This window comes from Ovis canadensis, chromosome 14 (genome assembly GCF_042477335.2).
Source record: "Ovis canadensis isolate MfBH-ARS-UI-01 breed Bighorn chromosome 14, ARS-UI_OviCan_v2, whole genome shotgun sequence".
NCBI classification, from domain to species: domain Eukaryota; kingdom Metazoa; phylum Chordata; class Mammalia; order Artiodactyla; family Bovidae; genus Ovis; species Ovis canadensis.
Window position 1 is genome coordinate 12,691,176 of NC_091258.1, and position 20,641 is coordinate 12,711,816.

Here is a 20,641-nt window from a genome sequence, read left to right on the forward strand (position 1 = left end):
CGGGTGGGGCCCACGTGATTTCCCCGTGGGGCCCACGTGATTTCCCCGTGGGGCCCACGTGATTTCCGGGTGGGGCCCACGTGATTTCCGGGTGGGGCCCACATGATTTCCGGGTGGGGCCCACGTGATTTCCGGGTGGGGCCCACGTGATTTCCCCGTGGGGCCCACGTGATTTCCGGGTGGGGCCCACGTGATTTCCTTGTGGGGCCCACGTGATTTCACCTGGGGGCCCACGTGATTTCCGGGTGGTGCCCACGTGATTTCCGGGTGGGGCCCACGTGATTTCCGGGTGGGGCCCACGTGATTTCCGGGTGGGGCCCACGTGATTTCCGGGTGGGGCCCACGTGATTTCCGGGTGGGGCCCACGTGATTTCCGGGTGGGGCCCACGTGATTTCCGGGTGGGGCCCACGTGATTTCCGGGTGGGGCCCACGTGATTTCCTTGTGGGGCCCACGTGATTTCACCTGGGGGCCCACGTGATTTCCGGGTGGTGCCCACGTGATTTCCGGGTGGGGCCCACGTGATTTCCGGGTGGGGCCCACGTGATTTCCGGGTGGGGCCCACGTGATTTCCGGGTGGGGCCCACGTGATTTCCGGGTGGGGCCCACGTGATTTCCGGGTGGGGCTCACGTGATTTCCCCGTGGGGCCCACGTGATTTCCGGGTGGGGCGCACGTGATTTCCGGGTGGGGCCCACGTGATTTCCGGGTGGGGCCCACGTGATTTCCGGGTGGGGCCCACGTGATTTCCCCGTGGGGCCCACGTGATTTCCGGATGGGGCCCACGTGATTTCCGGGTGGGGCCCACGTGATTTCCGGGTGGGGCCCACGTGATTTCCGGGTGGGGCCCACGTGATTTCCCCTGGGGGCCCACGTGATTTCCCCGTGGGGCCCACGTGATTTCCCCGTGGGGCCCACGTGATTTCCGGGTGGGGCGCACGTGATTTCCGGGTGGGGCCCACGTGATTTCCGGGTGGGGCCCACGTGATTTCCGGGTGGGGCCCACGTGATTTCCGGGTGGGGCCCACGTGATTTCCGGGTGGGGCCCACGTGATTTCCGGGTGGGGCCCACGTGATTTCCGGGTGGGGCCCACGTGATTTCCCCGTGGGGCCCACGTGATTTCCCCGTGGGGCCCACGTGATTTCCGGGTGGGGCGCACGTGATTTCCGGGTGGGGCCCACGTGATTTCCGGGTGGGGCCCACGTGATTTCCGGGTGGGGCCCACGTGATTTCCGGGTGGGGCCCACGTGATTTCCGGGTGGGGCCCACGTGATTTCCGGGTGGGGCCCACGTGATTTCCGGGTGGGGCCCACGTGATTTCCGGGTGGGGCCCACGTGATTTCCGGGTGGGGCCCTCGTGATTTCCCCGTGGGGCCCACGTGATTTCCGGGTGGGGCCCACGTGATTTCCCCGTGGGGCCCACGTGATTTCCGGGTGGGGCGCACGTGATTTCCGGGTGGGGCGCACGTGATTTCCGGGTGGGGCCCACGTGATTTCCGGGTGGGGCCCACGTGATTTCCGGGTGGGGCCCACGTGATTTCCGGGTGGGGCCCACGTGATTTCCGGGTGGGGCCCATGTGATTTCCGGGTGGGGCCCACGTGATTTCCGGGTGGGGCCCACGTGATTTCCGGGTGGGGCCCACGTGATTTCCGGGTGGGGCCCACGTGATTTCCCCTGGGGGCCCACGTGATTTCCGGGAGGGGCCCACGTGATTTCCGGGTGGGGCCCACGTGATTTCCGGGTGGGGCCCACGTGATTTCCGGGTGGGGCCCACGTGATTTCCCCGTGGGGCCCACGTGATTTCCCCGTGGGGCCCACGTGATTTCCCCGTGGGGCCCACGTGATTTCCCCGTGGGGCCCACGTGATTTCCGGGTGGGGCCCACGTGATTTCCGGGTGGGGCCCACGTGATTTCCGGGTGGGGCCCACGTGATTTCCGGGTGGGGCCCACGTGATTTCCCCTGGGGGCCCACGAGATTTCCGGGTGTTGCCAACGTGATTTCCGGGTGGGGCCCACGTGATTTCCGGGTGGGGCCCACGTGATTTCCGGGTGGGGCCCACGTGATTTCCGGGTGGGGCCCACGTGATTTCCCCGTGGGGCCCACGTGATTTCCGGGTGGGGCCCACGTGATTTCCGGGTGGGGCCCACGTGATTTCCCCGTGGGGCCCACGTGATTTCCGGGTGGGGCCCACGTGATTTCCGGGTGGGGCCCACGTGATTTCCGGGTGGGGCCCACGTGATTTCCGGGTGGGGCCCACGTGATTTCGGGGTGGGGCCCACGTGATTTCCGGTTGGGGCCCACGTGATTTCCGGGTGGGGCCCACGTGATTTCCGGGTGGGGCCCACGTGATTTCCCCTGGGGGTCCACGTGATTTCCGTGTGGGGCCCACGTGATTTCCGGGTGGGGCCCACGTGATTTCCGGGTGGGGCCCACGTGATATCCGGGTGGGGCCCACGTGATTTCCGGGTGGGGCCCACGTGATTTCCCCGTGGGGCCCACGTGATTTCCCCGTGGGGCCCACGTGATTTCCGGGTGGGGCCCACGTGATTTCCGGGTGGGGCCCACATGATTTCCGGGTGGGGCCCACGTGATTTCCGGGTGGGGCCCACGTGATTTCCCCGTGGGGCCCACGTGATTTCCGGGTGGGGCCCACGTGATTTCCTTGTGGGGCCCACGTGATTTCACCTGGGGGCCCACGTGATTTCCGGGTGGGGCCCACGTGATTTCCGGGTGGGGCCCACGTGATTTCCGGGTGGGGCCCACGTGATTTCCGGGTGGGGCCCACGTGATTTCCGGGTGGGGCCCACGTGATTTCCGGGTGGGGCCCACGTGATTTCCGGGTGGGGCCCACGTGATTTCCGGGTGGGGCCCACGTGATTTCCGGGTGGGGCCCACGTGATTTCCGGGTGGGGCCCACGTGATTTCCGGGTGGGGCCCACGTGATTTCCGGGTGGGGCCCACGTGATTTCCGGGTGGGCCCCACGTGATTTCCGGGTGGGGCCCACGTGATTTCCGGGTGGGGCCCACGTGATTTCCGGGTGGGGCCCACGTGATTTCCGGGTGGGGCCCACGTGATTTCCGGGTGGGGCCCACGTGATTTCCGGGTGGGGCCCACGTGATTTCCGGGTGGGGCCCACGTGATTTCCGGGTGGGGCCCACGTGATTTCCGGGTGGGGCCCACGTGATTTCCGGGTGGGCCCCACGTGATTTCCGGGTGGGGCCCACGTGATTTCCGGGTGGGGCCCACGTGATTTCCGGGTGGGGCCCACGTGATTTCCGGGTGGGGCCCACGTGATTTCCGGGTGGGGCCCACGTGATTTCCGGGTGGGGCCCACGTGATTTCCGGGTGGGGCCCACGTGATTTCCCCTGGGGGCCCACGTGATTTCCGGGTGGGGCCCACGTGATTTCCGGGTGGGGCCCACGTGATTTCCGGGTGGGGCCCACGTGATTTCCGGGTGGGGCCCACGTGACTTCCGGGTGGGGCCCACGTGACTTCCGGTTTGGGCCCACGTGATTTCCGGGTGGGGCCCACGTGATTTCCGGGTGGGGCCCACGTGATTTCCCCGTGGGGCCCACGTGATTTCCCCGTGGGGCCCACGTGATTTCCCCGTGGGGCCCACGTGATTTCCGGGTGGGGCCCACGTGATTTCCGGGTGGGGCCCACGTGATTTCCGGGTGGGGCCCACGTGATTTCCGGGTGGGGCCCACGTGATTTCCGGGTGGGGCCCACGTGATTTCCGGGTGGGGCCCACGTGATTTCCGGGTGGGGCCCACGTGATTTCCGGGTGGGGCCCACGTGATTTCCGGGTGGGGCCCACGTGATTTCCGGGTGGGGCCCACGTGATTTCCGGGTGGGGCCCACGTGATTTCCCCTGGGGGCCCACGTGATTTCCGGGTGGGGCCCACGATTTCCGGGTGGGGCCCAAGTGATTTCCCCGTGGGGCCCACGTGATTTCCGGGTGGGGCCCACGTGATTTCCGGGTGGGGCTCACGTGATTTCCGGGTGGGGCCCACGTGATTTCCGGGTGGGGCCCACGTGATTTCCCCTGGGGGCCCACGTGATTTCCGGGTGGGGCCCACGTGATTTCCGGGTGGGGCCCACGTGATTTCCGGGTGGGGCCCACGTGATTTCCGGGTGGGGCCCACGTGATTTCCGGGTGGGGCCCACGTGATTCCCGGGTGGGGCCCACGTGATTTCCGGGTGGGGCCCACGTGATTTCCGGATGGGGCCCACGTGATTTCCGGGTGGGGCCCACGTGATTTCCGGGTGGGGCCCTCGTGATTTCCCCGTGGGGCCCACGTGATTTCCGGGTGGGGCCCACGTGATTTCCCCGTGGGGCCCACGTGATTTCCTGGTGGGGCCCACGTGATTTCCGGGTGGGGCCCACGTGATTTCCGGGTGGGGCCCACGTGATTTCCCCGTGGGGCCCACGTGATTTCCGGGTGGGGCCCACGTGATTTCCGGGTGGGGCCCACGTGATTTCCGGGTGGGGCCCACGTGATTTCCCCTGGGGGCCCACGTGATTTCCGGGTGGGGCCCACGTGATTTCCGGGTGGGGCCCACGTGATTTCCGGGTGGGGCCCACGTGATTTCCGGGTGGGGCCACGTGATTTCCGGGTGGGGCCCACGTGATATCCGGGTGGGGCCCACGTGATTTCCCCTGGGGGCCCACGTGATTTCCGGGTGGGGCCCACGTGATTTCCGGGTGGGGCCCACGTGATTTCCGGGTGGGGCCCACGTGATTTCCGGGTGGGTCCCACGTGATTTCCCCGTGGGGCCCACGTGATTTGCGGGTGGGCCCCACGTGATTTCCGGGTGGGGCCCACGTGATTTCCCCGTGGGGCCCACGTGATTTCCGGATGGGGCCCACGTGATTTCCGGGTGGGGCCCACGTGATTTCCGGGTGGGGCCCACGTGATTTCCGGGTGGGGCCCACGTGATTTCCGGGTGGGGCCCACGTGATTTCCGGGTGGGGCCCACGTGATTTCCGGGTGGGGCCCACGTGATTTCCGGGTGGGGCCCACGTGATTTCCGGGTGGGCCCCACGTGATTTCCGGGTGGGGCCCACGTGATTTCCGGGTGGGGCCCACGTGATTTCCGGGTGGGCCCCACGTGATTTCCGGGTGGGGCCCACGTGATTTCCGGGTGGGGCCCACGTGATTTCCGGGTGGGGCCCACGTGATTTCCGGGTGGGGCCCACGTGATTTCCGGGTGGGGCCCACGTGATTTCCGGGTGGGGCCCACGTGATTTCCGGGTGGGGCCCACGTGATTTCCGGGTGGGGCCCACGTGATTTCCGGGTGGGGCCCACGTGATTTCCGGGTGGGGCCCACGTGATTTCCGGGTGGGGCCCACGTGATTTCCGGGTGGGGCCACGTGATTTCCCCGTGGGGCCCACGTGATTTCCCCGTGGGGCCCACGTGATTTCCGGGTGGGGCCCACGTGATTTCCCCGTGGGGCCCACGTGATTTCCGGGTGGGGCCTACGTGATTTCCGGGTGGGGCCCACGTGATTTCCGGGTGGGGCCCACGTGATTTCCGGGTGGGGCCCACGTGATTTCCGGGTGGGGCCCACGTGATTTCCGGGTGGGGCCCACGTGATTTCCGGGTGGGGCCCACGTGATTTCCGGGTGGGGCCCACGTGATTTCCCCTGGGGGCCCACGTGATTTCCGGGTAGGGCCCACGTGATTTCCGGGTGGGGCCCACGTGATTTCCGGGTGGGGCCCACGTGATTTCCGGGTGGGGCCCACGTGATTTCCGGGTGGGGCCCACGTGATTTCCGGGTGGGGCCCACGTGATTTCCGGGTGGGGCCCACGTGATTTCCGGGTGGGGCCCACGTGATTTCCCCGTGGGGCCCACGTGATTTCCGGGTGGGCCCCACGTGATTTCCGGGTGGGGCCCACGTGATTTTTGGGTGGGGCCCACGTGATTTCCGGGTGGGGCCCACGTGATTTCCGGGTGGGGCCCACGTGATTTCCGGGTGGGGCCCACGTGATTTCCGGGTGGGGCCCACGTGATTTCCCCGTGGGGCCCACGTGATTTCCGGGTGGGGCCCACGTGATTTCCGGGTGGGGCCCACGTGATTTCCGGGTGGGGCCCACGTGATTTCCGGGTGGGGCCCACGTGATTTCCGGGTGGGGCCCACGAGATTTCCGGGTGGGGCCCACGTGATTTCCGGGTGGGGCCCACGTGATTTCCGGGTGGGGCCCACGTGATTTCCGGGTGGGCCCCACGTGATTTCCGGGTGGGGCCCACGTGATTTCCGGGTGGGGCCCACGTGATTTCCGGGTGGGGCCCACGTGATTTCCGGGTGGGGCCCACGTGATTTCCGGCTGGGGCCCACGTGATTTCCGGCTGGGGCCCACGTGATTTCCGGGTGGGGCCCACGTGATTTCCGGGTGGGGCCCACGTGATTTCCGGGTGGGGCCCACGTGATTTCCCCTGGGGGCCCACGTGATTTCCGGGTGGGGCCCACGTGATTTCCGGGTGGGCCCACGTGATATCCAGGTGGGGCCCACGTGATTTCCCCTGGGGGCCCACGTGATTTCCGGGTGGGGCCCACGTGATTTCCGGGTGGGGCCCACGTGATTTCCGGGTGGGGCCCACGTGATTTCCGGGTGGGGCCCACGTGATTTCCCCGTGGGGCCCACGTGATTTCCGGGTGGGCCCCACGTGATTTCCGGGTGGGGCCCACGTGATTTCCGGGTGGGGCCCACGTGATTTCCGGGTGGGGCCCACGTGATTTCCGGGTGGGGCCCACGTGATTTCCCCTGGGGGCCCACGTGATTTCCGGGTAGGGCCCACGTGATTTCCGGGTGGGACCCACGTGATTTCCGGGTGGGGCCCACGTGATTTCCGGGTGGGGCCCACGTGATTTCCCCGTGGGGCCCACGTGATTTCCGGGTGGGGCCCATGTGATTTCCGGGTCGGGCCCACGTGATTTCCGGGTGGGGCCCACGTGATTTCCGGGTGGGGCCCACGTGATTTCCCCGAGGGGCCCACGTGATTTCCGGGTGGGGCCCACGTGATTTCCGTGTGGGGCCCACGTGATTTCCGGGTGGGGCCCACGTGATTTCCGGGTGGGGCCCACGTGATTTCCGGGTGGGGCCCACGTGATTTCCGGGTGGGGCCCACGTGATTTCCGGGTGGGGCCCACGTGATTTCCCCGTGGGGCCCACGTGATTTCCGGGTGGGGCCCACGTGATTTCCGGGTCGGGCCCACGTGATTTCCGGGTCGGGCCCACGTGATTTCCCCGTGGGGCCCACGTGATTTCCGGGTGGGGCCCACGTGATTTCCGGGTGGGGCCCACGTGTTGTCCGGGTGGGGCCCACGTGATTTCCGGGTGGGGCCCACGTGATTTCCGGGTGGGGCCCACGTGATTTCCCCGTGGGGCCCACGTGATTTCCGGATGGGGCCCACGTGATTTCCGGGTGGGCCCCACGTGATTTCCGGGTGGGGCCCACGTGATTTCCGGGTGGGGCCCACGTGATTTCCGGGTGGGGCCCACGTGATTTCCCCGTGGGGCCCACGTGATTTCCCCGTGGGGCCCACGTGATTTCCGGGTGGGGCCCACGTGATTTCCGGGTGGGGCCCACGTGATTTCCGGGTGGGGCCCACGTGATTTCCCCGTGGGGCCCACGTGATTTCCGGGTGGGGCCCACGTGATTTCCGGGTGGGGCCCACGTGATTTCCGGGTGGGGCCCACGTGATTTCCGGGTGGGGCCCACGTGATTTCCGGGTGGGGCCCACGTGATTTCCGGGTGGGGCCCACGTGATTTCCGGGTGGGGCGCACGTGATTTCCCCGTGGGGCCCACGTGATTTCCCCGTGGGGCCCACGTGATTTCCGGGTGGGGCCCACGTGATTTCCGGGTGGGGCCCACGTGATTTCCGGGTGGGGCCCACGTGATTTCCCGGTGGGGCCCACGTGATTTCCCCGTGGGGCCCACGTGATTTCCGGGTGGGGCCCACGTGATTTCCGGGTGGGGCCCACGTGATTTCCGGGTGGGGCCCACGTGATTTCCGGGTGGGGCCCACGTGATTTCCCCGTGGGGCCCACGTGATTTCCGGGTGGGGACCCACGTGATTTCCCCGTGGGGCCCACGTGATTTCCGGGTGGGGCCCACGTGATTTCCGGGTGGGGCCCACGTGATTTCCCCGTGGGGCCCACGTGATTTCCCCGTGGGGCCCACGTGATTTCCGGGTGGGGCCCACGTGATTTCCGGGTGGGGCCCACGTGATTTCCGGGTGGGGCCCACGTGATTTCCCCGTGGGGCCCACGTGATTTCCGGGTGGGGCCCACGTGATTTCCGGGTGGGGCCCACGTGATTTCCGGGTGGGGCCCACGTGATTTCCGGGTGGGGCCCACGTGATTTCCGGGTGGGGCCCACGTGATTTCCGGGTGGGGGGCCCACGTGATTTCCCCTGGGGGCCCACGTGATTTCCCCGTGGGGCCCACGTGATTTCCGGGTGGGGCCCACGTGATTTCCGGGTGGGGCCCACGTGATTTCCGGGTGGGGCCCACGTGATTTCCGGGTGGGGCCCACGTGATTTCCGGGTGGGGCCCACGTGATTTCCCCTGGGGGCCCACGTGATTTCCGGGTGGGGCCCACGTGATTTCCGGGTGGGGCCCACGTGATTTCCGGGTGGGGCCCACGTGATTTCCGGGTGGGGCCCACGTGATTTCCGGGTGGGGCCCACGTGATTTCCCCGTGGGGCCCACGTGATTTCCGGGTGGGACCCACGTGATTTCCCCGTGGGGCCCACGTGATTTCCGGGTGGGGCCCACGTGATTTCCGGGTGGGGCCCACGTGATTTCCGGGTGGGGCCCAGGTGATTTCCGGGTGGGGCCCACGTGATTTCCGGGTGGGGCCCACGTGATTTCCCCTGGGGGCCCACGTGATTTCCGGGTGGGGCCCACGTGATTTCCGGGTGGGGCCCACGTGATTTCCGGGTGGGGCCCACGTGATTTCCGGGTGGGGCCCACGTGATTTCCCCTGGGGGCCCACGTGATTTCCCCGTGGGCCCCACGTGATTTCCGGGTGGGGCCCACGTGATTTCCGGTTGGGGCCCACGTGATTTCCGGGTGGGGCCCACGTGATTTCCGGGTGCGGCCCACGTGATTTCCGGGTGGGGCCCACGTGATTTCCCCGTGGGGCCCACGTGATTTCCGGGTGGGGCCCACGTGATTTCCGGGTGGGGCCCACGTGATTTCCGGGTGGGGCCCACGTGATTTCCGGGTGGGGCCCACGTGATTTTTGGGTGGGGCCCACGTGATTTCCGGGTGGGACCCACGTGATTTCCCCGTGGGGCCCACGTGATTTCCGGGTGGGGCCCACGTGATTTCCGGGTGGGGCCCACGTGATTTCCGGGTGGGGCCCACGTGATTTCCGGGTGGGGCCCACGTGATTTCCGGGTGGGGCCCACGTGATTTCCGGGTGGGGCCCACGTGATTTCCGGGTGGGGCCCACGTGATTTTTGGGTGGGGCCCACGTGATTTCCGGGTGGGGCCCACGTGATTTCCCCGTGGGGCCCACGTGATTTCCCCGTGGGGCCCACGTGATTTCCGGGTGGGGCCCACGTGATTTCCGGGTGGGGCCCACGTGATTTCCGGGTGGGGCCCACGTGATTTCCCCGTGGGGCCCACGTGATTTCCGGGTGGGGCCCACGTGATTTCCGGGTGGGGCCCACGTGATTTCCGGGTGGGGCCCACGTGATTTCCGGGTGGGGCCCACGTGATTTCCGGGTGGGGCCCACGTGATTTCAGGGTGGGGCCCACGTGATTTCCGGGTGGGGCGCACGTGATTTCCGGGTGGGGCCCACGTGATTTCCCCGTGGGGCCCACGTGATTTCCGGGTGGGGCCCACGTGATTTCCGGGTGGGGCCCACGTGATTTCCGGGTGGGGCCCACGTGATTTCCCGGTGGGGCCCACGTGATTTCCGGGTGGGGCCCACGTGATTTCCGGGTGGGGCCCACGTGATTTCCGGGTGGGGCCCACGTGATTTCCGGGTGGGGCCCACGTGATTTCCGGGTGGGGCCCACGTGATTTCCCCGTGGGGCCCACGTGATTTCCGGGTGGGACCCACGTGATTTCCGGGTGGGGCCCACGTGATTTCCGGGTGGGTCCCACGTGATTTCCGGGTGGGGCCCACGTGATTTCCGGGTGGGGCCCACGTGATTTCCCGGTGGGGCCCACGTGATTTCCGGGTGGGGCCCACGTGATTTCCGGGTGGGGCCCACGTGATTTCCGGGTGGGGCCCACGTGATTTCCCCGTGGGGCCCACGTGATTTCCGGGTGGGCCCCACGTGATTTCCGGGTGGGGCCCACGTGATTTTCCCGTGGGGCCCACGTAATTTCCGGGTGGGGCCCACGTGATTTCCGGGTGGGGCCCACGTGATTTCCGGGTGGGGCCCACGTGATTTCCGGGTGGGGCCCACGTGATTTCCGGGTGGGGCCCACGTGATTTCCGGGTGGGGCCCACGTGATTTCCCCGTGGGGGCCCACGTGATTTCCGGGTGGGGCCCACGTGATTTCCGGGTGGGGCCCACGTGATTTCCCGGGTGGGGCCCACGTGATTTCCGGGTGGGGCCCACGTGATTTCCCCTGGGGGCCCACGTGATTTCCGGGTGGTGCCCACGTGATTTCCGGGTGGGGCCCACCTGATTTCCGGGTGGGGCCCACGTGATTTCCGGGTGGGGCCCACGTGATTTCCGGGTGGGGCCCACGTGATTTCCGGGTGGGGCCCCACGTGATTTCCGGGTGGGGCCCACGTGATTTCCGGGTGGGGCCCACGTGATTTCCGGGTGGGGCCCACGTGATTTCCGGGTGGGGCCCACGTGATTTCCGGGTGGGGCCCACGTGATTTCCCCGTGGGGCCCACGTGATTTCCGGGTGGGACCCACGTGATTTCCCCGTGGGGCCCACGTGATTTCCGGGTGGGGCCCACGTGATTTCCGGGTGGGGCCCACGTGATTTCCGGGTGGGGCCCACGTGATTTCCCCGTGGGGCCCACGTGATTTCCGGGTGGGGCCCACGTGATTTCCGGGTGGGGCCCACGTGATTTCCGGGTGGGGCCCACGTGATTTCCCCGTGGGGCCCACGTGATTTCCGGGTGGGGCCCACGTGATTTCCCCGAGGGGCCCACGTGATTTCCCCGTGGGGCCCACGTGATTTCCGGGTGGGGCCCACGTGATTTCCGGGTGGGGCCCACGTGATTTCCGGGTGGGGCCCACGTGATTTCCGGGTGGGGCCCACGTGATTTCCCCGTGGGGCCCACGTGATTTCCGGGTGGGGCCCACGTGATTTCCCCGTCGGGGCCCACGTGATTTCCGGGTGGGGCCCACGTGATTTCCGGGTGGGGCCCACGTGATTTCCGGGTGGGGCCCACGTGATTTCCGGGTGGGGCCCACGTGATTTCCCCGTGGGGCCCACGTGATTTCCCCGTGGGGCCCACGTGATTTCCGGGTGGGGCCCACGTGATTTCCGGGTGGGGCCCACGTGATTTCCGGGTGGGGCCCACGTGATTTCCGGGTGCGGCCCACGTGATTTCCGGGTGGGGCCCACGTGATTTCCCCGTGGGGCCCACGTGATTTCCGGGTGGGGCCCACGTGATTTCCGGGTGGGGCCCACGTGATTTCCGGGTGGGGCCCACGTGATTTCCGGGTGGGGCCCACGTGATTTCCGGGTGGGGCCCACGTGATTTCCGGGTGGGACCCACGTGATTTCCCCGTGGGGCCCACGTGATTTCCGGGTGGGGCCCACGTGATTTCCGGGTGGGGCCCACGTGATTTCCGGGTGGGGCCCACGTGATTTCCGGGTGGGGCCCACGTGATTTCCCCGTGGGGCCCACGTGATTTCCCCGTGGGGCCCACGTGATTTCCGGGTGGGGCCCACGTGATTTCCGGGTGGGGCCCACGTGATTTCCGGGTGGGGCCCACGTGATTTCCGGGTGGGGCCCACGTGATTTCCGGGTGGGGCCCACGTGATTTCCCCTGGGGGCCCACGTGATTTCCGGGTGGGGCCCACGTGATTTCCGGGTGGGGCCCACGTGATTTCCGGGTGGGGCCCACGTGATTTCCGGGTGGGGCCCACGTGATTTCCGGGTGGGGCCCACGTGATTTCCGGGTGGGGCCCACGTGATTTCCGGGTGGGGCCCACGTGATTTCCGGGTGGGGCCCACGTGATTTCCGGGTGGGGCCCACGTGATTTCCGGGTGGGGCCCAAGTGATTTCCGGGTGGGGCCCACGTGATTTCCCCGTGGGGCCCACGTGATTTCCGGGTGGGCCCCACGTGATTTCCGGGTGGGCCCCACGTGATTTCCGGGTGGGGCCCACGTGATTTCCGGGTGGGGCCCACGTGATTTCCGGGTGGGGCCCACGTGATTTCCGGGTGGGGCCCACGTGATTTCCCGGGTGGGGCCCACGTGATTTCCCCGTGGGGCCCACGTGATTTCCGGGTGGGGCCCACGTGATTTCCGGGTGGGGCCCACGTGATTTCCGGGTGGGGCCCACGTGATTTCCGGGTGGGGCCCACGTGATTTTCCCCTGGGGTCCCACGTGATTTCCGGGTGGGGCCCACGTGATTTCCGGGTGGGGCCCACGTGATTTCCGGGTGGGGCCCCACGTGATTTCCGGGTGGGGCCCACGTGATTTCCGGGTGGGGCCCACGTGATTTCCGGGTGGGGCCCACGTGATTTCCGGGTGGGGCCCACGTGATTTCCGGGAGGGGCCCACGTGATTTCCGGGTGGGCCCCACGTGATTTCCGGGTGGGGCCCACGTGATTTCCGCGTGGGGCCCACGTGATTTCCGGGTGGGGCCCACGTGATTTCCGGGTGGGGCCCACGTGATTTCCGGGTGGGGCCCACGTGATTTCCGGGTGGGGCCCACGTGATTTCCGGGTGGGGCCCACGTGATTTCCGGGTGGGGCCCACGTGATTTCCGGGTGGGGCCCACGTGATTTCCAGGTGGGGCCCACGTGATTTCCGGGTGGGGCCCACGTGATTTCCGGGTGGGGCCCACGTGATTTCCGGGTGGGGCCCACGTGATTTCCCCGTGGGGCCCACGTGATTTCCCCGTGGGGCCCACGTGATTTCCGGGTGGGCCCCACGTGATTTCCGGGTGGGGCCCACGTGATTTCCGGGTGGGGCCCACGTGATTTCCCCTGGGGGCCCACGTGATTTCCCCGTGGGCCCCACGTGATTTCCGGGTGGGGCCCACGTGATTTCCGGGTGGGGCCCACGTGATTTCCGGGTGGGGCACACGTGATTTCCGGGTGGGGCCCACGTGATTTCCCCGTGGGGCCCACGTGATTTCCCCGTGGGGCCCACGTGATTTCCGGGTGGGGCCCACGTGATTTCCCCGTGGGGCCCACGTGATTTCCGGGTGGGGCCCACGTGATTTCCGGGTGGGGCCCACGTGATTTCCGGGTGGGGCCCACGTGATTTCCGGGTGGGGCCCACGTGATTTCCGGGTGGGGCCCACGTGATTTCCGGGTGGGGCCCACGTGATTTCCCCTGGGGGCCCACGTGATTTCCGGGTAGGGCCCACGTGATTTCCGGGTGGGGCCCACGTGATTTCCGGGTGGGGCCCACGTGATTTCCGGGTGGGGCCCACGTGATTTCCCCGTGGGGCCCACGTGATTTCCGGGTGGGGCACACGTGATTTCCGGGTGGGGCCCACGTGATTTTTGGGTGGGGCCCACGTGATTTCCGGGTGGGGCCCACGTGATTTCCGGGTGGGGCCCACGTGATTTCCGGGTGGGGCCCACGTGATTTCCGGGTGGGGCCCACGTGATTTCCCCGTGGGGCCCTCGTGATTTCCGGGTGGGGCCCACGTGATTTCCGGGTGGGGCCCACGTTATTTTCCCTGGGGGCCCACGTGATTTCCGGGTGGGGCCCACGTGATTTCCGGGTGGGGCCCACGTGATTTCCGGGTGGGGCCCACGTGATTTCCGGGTGGGGCCCACGTGATTTCCGGGTGGGGCCCACGTGATTTCCGGGTGGGGCCCACGTGATTTCCGGGTGGGGCCCACGTGATTTCCGGGAGGGGCCCACGTGATTTCCGGGTGGGGCCCACGTGATTTCCGGGTGGGGCCCACGTGATTTCCGGGTGGGGCCCACGTGATTTCCGGGTGGGGCCCACGTGATTTCCGGGTGGGGCCCACGTGATTTCCGGGTGGGGCCCACGTGATTTCCGGGTGGGGCCCACGTGATTTCCGGGTGGGGCCCACGTGATTTCCGGGTGGGGCCCACGTGATTTCCCCGTGGGGCCCACGTGATTTCCCCGTGGGCCCCACGTGATTTCCGGGTGGGGCCCACGTGATTTCCCCGTGGGGCCCACGTGATTTCCGGGTGGGGCCCACGTGATTTCCGGGTGGGGCCCACGTGATTTCCGGGTGGGGCCCACGTGATTTCCCCTGGGGGCCCACGTGATTTCCGGATGGGGCCCACGTGATTTCCGGGTGGGGCCCACGTGATTTCCGGGTGGGGCCCACGTGATTTCCGGGTGGGGCACACGTGATTTCCGGGTGGGGCCACGTGATTTCCCCGTGGGGCCCACGTGATTTCCCCGTGGGGCCCACGTGATTTCCGGGTGGGGCCCACGTGATTTCCCCGGTGGGGCTCACGTGATTTCCGGGTGGGGCCCACGTGATTTCCGGGTGGGGCCCACGTGATTTCCGGGTGGGGCCCACGTGATTTCCGGGTGGGGCCCACGTGATTTCCGGGTGGGGCCCACGTGATTTCCGGGTGGGGCCCACGTGATTTCCGGGTGGGGCCAACGTGATTTCCCCGTGGGGGCCCACGTGATTTCCGGGTAGGGCCCACGTGATTTCCGGGTGGGGCCCACGTGATTTCCGGGTGGGGCCCACGTGATTTCCGGGTGGGGCCCACGTGATTTCCCCGTGGGGCCCACGTGATTTCCGGGTGGGGCCCACGTGATTTCCGGGTGGGGCCCACGTGATTTTTGGGTGGGGCCCACGTGATTTCCGGGTGGGGCCCACATGATTTTTGGGTGGGGCCCACGTGATTTCCGGGTGGGGCCCACGTGATTTCCCCGTGGGGCCCACGTGATTTCCGGGTGGGGCCCACGTGATTTCCGGGTGGGGCCCACGTGATTTCCGGGTGGGGCCCACGTGATTTCCGGGTGGGGCCCACGTGATTTCCCCGTGGGGCCCACGTGATTTCCGGGTGGGCCCCACGTGATTTCCGGGTGGGGCCCACATGATTTTTGGGTGGGGCCCACGTGATTTCCGGGTGGGGCCCACGTGATTTCCGGGTGGGGCCCACGTGATTTCCGGGTGGGGCCCACGTGATTTCCGGGTGGGGCCCACGTGATTTCCCCGTGGGGCCCTCGTGATTTCCGGGTGGGGCCCACGTGATTTCCGGGTGGGGCCCACGTGATTTCCCCTGGGGGCCCACGTGATTTCCGGGTGGTGCCAACGTGATTTCCGGGTGGGGCCCACGTGATTTCCGGGTGGGGCCCACGTGATTTCCGGGTGGGGCCCACGTGATTTCCGGGTGGGGCCCACGTGATTTCCGGGTGGGGCCCACGTGATTTCCGGGTGGGGCCCTCGTGATTTCCGGGTGGGGCCCACGTGATTTCCGGGTGGGGCCCACGTGATTTCCCGGGTGGGGCCCACGTGATTTCCGGGTGGGGCCCACGTGATTTCCGGGTGGGGCCCACGTGATTTCCGGGTGGGGCCCACGTGATTTCCGGGTGGGGCCCACGTGATTTCCGGGTGGGGCCCACGTGATTTCCGGGTGGGGCCCACGTGATTTCCGGGTGGGGCCCACGTGATTTCCGGGTGGGGCCCACGTGATTTCCGGGTGGGGCCCACGTGATTTCCGGGTGGGGCCCACGTGATTTCCGGGTGGGGCCCACGTGATTTCCCGGTGGGGCCCACGTGATTTCCGGGTGGGGCCCACGTGATTTCCGGGTGGGGCCCACGTGATTTCCGGGTGGGGCCCACGTGATTTCCGGGTGGGGCCCACGTGATTTCCGGGTGGGGCCCACGTGATTTCCGGGTGGGGCCCACGTGATTTCCGGGTGGGGCCCACGTGATTTCCCCGTGGGGCCCACGTGATTTCCCCTGGGGGCCCACGTGATTTCCCCGTGGGGCCCACGTGATTTCCGGGTGGGGCCCACGTGATTTCCCCGTGGGGCCCACGTGATTTCCCCTGGGGGCCCACGTGATTTCCGGGTGGGGCCCACGTGATTTCCCCTGGGGGCCCACGTGATTTCCGGGTGGTGCCCACGTGATTTCCGGGTGGGGCCCACGTGATTTCCGGGTGGTGCCCACGTGATTTCCGGGTGGGGCCCACGTGATTTCCGGGTGGGGCCCACGTGATTTCCGGGTGGGGCCCACGTGATTTCCGGGTGGGGCCCACGTGATTTCCGGGTGGGGCCCACGTGATTTCCGGGTGGGGCCCACGTGATTTCCGGGTGGGGCCCACGTGATTTCCCCGTGGGGCCCACGTGATTTCCCCGTGGGGCCCACGTGATTTCCGGGTGGGGCCCACGTGATTTCCCCGTGGGGCCCACGTGATTTCCGGGTGGGGCCCACGTGATTTCCGGGTGGGGCCCACGTGATTTCCGGGTGGGGCCCACGTGATTTCCCCTGGGGGCCCACGTGATTCCCGGGTGGGGCCCACGTGATTTCCGGGTGGGGCCCACGTGATTTCCGGGTGGGGCCCACGTGATTTCCGGGTGGGGCCCACGTGATTTCCCGGGTGGGGCCCACGTGATTTCCGGGTGGGGCCCACGTGATTTCCCGGTGGGGCCCACGTGATTTCCGGGTGGGGCCCACGTGATTTCCGGGTGGGGCCCACGTGATTTCCGGGTGGGGCCCACGTGATTTCCGGGTGGGGTCCCACGTGATTTCCGGGTGGGGCCCACGTGATTTCGGGGTGGGGCCCACGTGATTTCCGGGTGGGGCCCACGTGATTTACGTGATTTCCGGGTGGGGCCCACGTGATTTCCGGGTGGGGCCCACGTGATTTCCGGGTGGGGCCCACGTGATTTCCGGGTGGGGCCCACGTGATTTCCCCGAGGGGCCCACGTGATTTCCGGGTGGGCCCCACGTGATTTCCGGGTGGGGCCCACGTGATTTCCGCGTGGGGCCCACGTGATTTCCGGGTGGGGCCCCACGTGATTTCCGGGTGGGGCCCACGTGATTTCCGGGTGGGGCCCACGTGATTTCCGGGTGGGGCCCACGTGATTTCCGGGTGGGGCCCACGTGATTTCCGGGTGGGGCCCACGTGATTTCCGGGTGGGGCCCACGTGATTTCCGGGTGGGGCCCACGTGATTTCCGGGTGGGGCCCACGTGATTTCCGGGTGGGGCCCACGTGATTTCCGGGTGGGGCCCACGTGATTTCCCCGTGGGTCCCACGTGATTTCCCCGTGGGGCCCACGTGATTTCCGGGTGGGCCCCACGTGATTTCCGGGTGGGGCCCACGTGATTTCCGGGTGGGGCCCACGTGATTTCCCCTGGGGGCCCACGTTATTTCCGGGTGGGGCCCACGTGATTTCCGGGTGAGGCCCACGTGATTTCCGGGTGGGGCCCACGTGATTTCCGGGTGGGGCACACGTGATTTCCGGGTGGGGCCACGTGATTTCCCCGTGGGGCCCACGTGATTTCCCCGTGGGGCCCACGTGATTTCCGGGTGGGGCCCACGTGATTTCCCCGTGGGGCCCACGTGATTTCCGGGTGGGGCCCACGTGATTTCCGGGTGGGGCCCACGTGATTTCCGGGTGGGGCCCACGTGATTTCCGGGTGGGGCCCACGTGATTTCCGGGTGGGGCCCACGTGATTTCCGGGTGGGGCCCACGTGATTTCCCCTGGGGGCCCACGTGATTTCCGGGTAGGGCCCACGTGATTTCCGGGTGGGGCCCACGTGATTTCCGGGTGGGGCCCACGTGATTTCCGGGTGGGGCCCACGTGATTTCCCCGTGGGGCCCACGTGATTTCCGGGTGGGCCCCACGTGATTTCCGGGTGGGGCCCACGTGATTTTTGGGTGGGGCCCACGTGATTTCCGGGTGGGGCCCACGTGATTTCCGGGTGGGGCCCACGTGATTTCCGGGTGGGGCCCACGTGATTTCCGGGTGGGGCCCACGTGATTTCCCCGTGGGGCCCTCGTGATTTCCGGGTGGGGCCCACGTGATTTCCGGGTGGGGCCCACGTTATTTTCCCTGGGGGCCCACGTGATTTCCGGGTGGGGCCCACGTGATTTCCGGGTGGGGCCCACGTGATTTCCGGGTGGGGCCCACGTGATTTCCGGGTGGGGCCCACGTGATTTCCGGGTGGGGCCCACGTGATTTCCGGGTGGGGCCCACGTGATTTCCGGGTGGGGCCCACGTGATTTCCCCGAGGGGCCCACGTGATTTCCGGGTGGGGCCCACGTGATTTCCGGGTGGGGCCCACGTGATTTCCGGGTGGGGCCCACGTGATTTCCGGGTGGGGCCCACGTGATTTCCGGGTGGGGCCCACGTGATTTCCGGGTGGGGCCCACGTGATTTCCGGGTGGGGCCCACGTGATTTCCGGGTGGGGCCCACGTGATTTCCGGGTGGGGCCCACGTGATTTCCCCGTGGGGCCCAAGTGATTTCCCCGTGGGCCCCACGTGATTTCCGGGTGGGGCCCACGTGATTTCCCCGTGGGGCCCACGTGATTTCCGGGTGGGGCCCACGTGATTTCCGGGTGGGGCCCACGTGATTTCCGGGTGGGGCCCACGTGATTTCCCCTGGGGGCCCACGTTATTTCCGGATGGGGCCCACGTGATTTCCGGGTGGGGCCCACGTGATTTCCGGGTGGGGCCCACGTGATTTCCGGGTGGGGCACACGTGATTTCCGGGTGGGGCCACGTGATTTCCCCGTGGGGCCCACGTGATTTCCCCGTGGGGCCCACGTGATTTCCGGGTGGGGCCCACGTGATTTCCCCGTGGGGCTCACGTGATTTCCGGGTGGGGCCCACGTGATTTCCGGGTGGGGCCCACGTGATTTCCGGGTGGGGCCCACGTGATTTCCGGGTGGGGCCCACGTGATTTCCGGGTGGGGCCCACGTGATTTCCGGGTGGGGCCCACGTGATTTCCGGGTGGGGCCAACGTGATTTCCCCTGGGGGCCCACGTGATTTCCGGGTAGGGCCCACGTGATTTCCGGGTGGGGCCCACGTGATTTCCGGGTGGGGCCCACGTGATTTCCGGGTGGGGCCCACGTGATTTCCCCGTGGGGCCCACGTGATTTCCGGGTGGGCCCCACGTGATTTCCGGGTGGGGACCACATGATTTTTGGGTGGGGCCCACGTGATTTCCGGGTGGGGCCCACATGATTTTTGGGTGGGGCCCACGTGATTTCCGGGTGGGGCCCACGTGATTTCCCCGTGGGGCCCACGTGATTTCCGGGTGGGGCCCACGTGATTTCCGGGTGGGGCCCACGTGATTTCCGGGTGGGGCCCACGTGATTTCCGGGTGGGGCCCACGTGATTTCCCCGTGGGGCCCACGTGATTTCCGGGTGGGCCCCACGTGATTTCCGGGTGGGGCCCACATGATTTTTGGGTGGGGCCCACGTGATTTCCGGGTGGGGCCCACGTGATTTCCGGGTGGGGCCCACGTGATTTCCGGGTGGGGCCCACGTGATTTCCGGGTGGGGCCCACGTGATTTCCCCGTGGGGCCCTCGTGATTTCCGGGTGGGGCCCACGTGATTTCCGGGTGGGTCCCACGTGATTTCCCCTGGGGGCCCACGTGATTTCCGGGTGGGGCCAACGTGATTTCCGGGTGGGGCCCACGTGATTTCCGGGTGGGGCCCACGTGATTTCCGGGTGGGGCCCACGTGATTTCCGGGTGGGGCCCACGTGATTTCCGGGTGGGGCCCACGTGATTTCCCCGTGGGGCCCTCGTGATTTCCGGGTGGGGCCCACGTGATTTCCGGGTGGGGCCCACGTGATTTCCCCTGGGGGCCCACGTGATTTCCGGGTGGGGCCCACGTGATTTCCGGGTGGGGCCCACGTGATTTCCGGGTGGGGCCCACGTGATTTCCGGGTGGGGCCCACGTGATTTCCGGGTGGGGCCCACGTGATTTCCGGGTGGGGCCCACGTGATTTCCGGGTGGGGCCCACGTGATTTCCGGGTGGGGCCCACGTGATTTCCGGGTGGGTCCCACGTGATTTCCGGGTGGGGCCCACGTGATTTCCGGGTGGGGCCCACGTGATTTCCGGGTGGGGCCCACGTGATTTCCGGGTGGGGCCCACGTGATTTCCCGGTGGGGCCCACGTGATTTCCGGGTGGGGCCCACGTGATTTCCGGGTGGGGCCCACGTGATTTCCGGGTGGGGCCCACGTGATTTCCGGGTGGGGCCCACGTGATTTCCGGGTGGGGCCCACGTGATTTCCGGGTGGGGCCCACGTGATTTCCGGGTGGGGCCCACGTGATTTCCGGGTGGGGCCCACGTGATTTCCGGGTGGGGCCCACGTGATTTCCCCGTGGGGCCCACGTGATTTCCGGGTGGGGCCCACGTGATTTCCCCGTGGGGCCCACGTGATTTCCGGGTGGGGCCCACGTGATTTCCGGGTGGGGCCCACGTGATTTCCCCTGGGGGCCCACGTGATTTCCGGGTGGGGCCCACGTGATTTCCCCTGGGGGC